This window comes from Cynara cardunculus, unplaced genomic scaffold, assembly GCF_001531365.2.
Source record: "Cynara cardunculus var. scolymus isolate 2C unplaced genomic scaffold, CcrdV1 Un_Scaffold_1291, whole genome shotgun sequence".
NCBI lineage: Eukaryota > Viridiplantae > Streptophyta > Magnoliopsida > Asterales > Asteraceae > Cynara > Cynara cardunculus.
The window spans coordinates 44,480-45,660 of record NW_020200725.1 but is presented as its reverse complement, the minus strand read 5'-3'; the positions used below and the strand labels follow the sequence as shown (position 1 = coordinate 45,660).

At 32.9% G+C, this 1,181-nt stretch overlaps 1 protein-coding gene across 1 annotated transcript in view; it reads left to right on the top strand.

Moving 5' to 3' along the window:
* The window catches only part of LOC112502363, a 4,628-nt gene that overhangs the window by 1,870 nt on the left and 1,577 nt on the right, over window positions 1–1,181 (top strand). The gene's annotated exons all lie outside the window — the stretch shown is intronic.

Genomic DNA, 1,181 nt, shown 5'->3' with positions numbered 1-1,181 from the left:
TCTTTGAGTTTTTTTGAAGAATTGATGTTATACTTGGAATTAGGAACTCAAGATAAGGTATGTCTATAGTTTATTTTTCTGATTTCTTATTCTTTAGGGCAATGGTTAAACCCTAAGTTGATTGATGATTCATAGGTTAAAAATTGAAGATTGATGAAATTTCTTCAAGTTGGTGCTGTTAGAGGAGGCAGATTCATTTGGGTAAGTTTGAAAATTCATATAAAATCAACCGTTTGTCCGATTGATGCGTTCTTTATATCGTTAGGCAGGTGTTCGAGTTATCTACAACTTTGTAGTTTACTGAGAAACCTAATTCGAATCATACATGGCTTGAAATCTTCGATTTTCTAGATCCTGTCTGCAGCCACTCGAAATTGCACTCTGTTTGTAATAGACCAGAACTCCAAATTATGTGAATCCAGTTGGTATGAAATCCTAAGAGGTATATGTACAACTTTCATTTTTATAAGAAAGTTTGGTTCAGCCTCTAAGTGTGAGAAAAAGGCTTAAACTTTTGATGTATATAACCTGTTAGCTTCTGTTTGGAATGTGTAAATTTGATTTTAGCAAATGTTGTCTTTAGTCCTAGGCATTGTGTTATATGTTTACTAAGTGTCCTAGTGGTATGTTAAGCATGCTTGAAGGTCCATAAGTTATATGAAAGGTAATAGCTTGTAGGAACTTGAAGTTGATGAGAAGTGTTATTGAAAATGGTCTAAAAGCCCTTTTTTCTGATAAGTGTAGGTAATCTGAAAGGAGGGAATCATTCATAAGCCTCGAATTTTGTTTGATCAAATTTAAAACACTTTCAAGGTATGAATATCTACTTTCTTTGATATATGGGTAATCAATTGTGGTGATTATCCATTCTATGAAATCTTAATCATGACACATGTCCACAAAAGGGGAGATGATCAAATTGGTATCTAAAATTCTTTTATGTGAGATATGATGTTTTGGTTTATAAATTTTGTGTACCTGATAAAATTTAAACCATTACCGGTACGTTTTAAGACTCATGATTGATTTTATATAAATTGGAACCTCAATGGTTTTATTAGACTTGTTATCAAATGTTTGGTTCTTGATTTGGTTATTTGAGTTTGAGTTTATTGACTTAACTTTGAATAGGCTCAATACTCGGGGCACGGGTGTTGAGACGCCCCCATGATGGCTAAAAT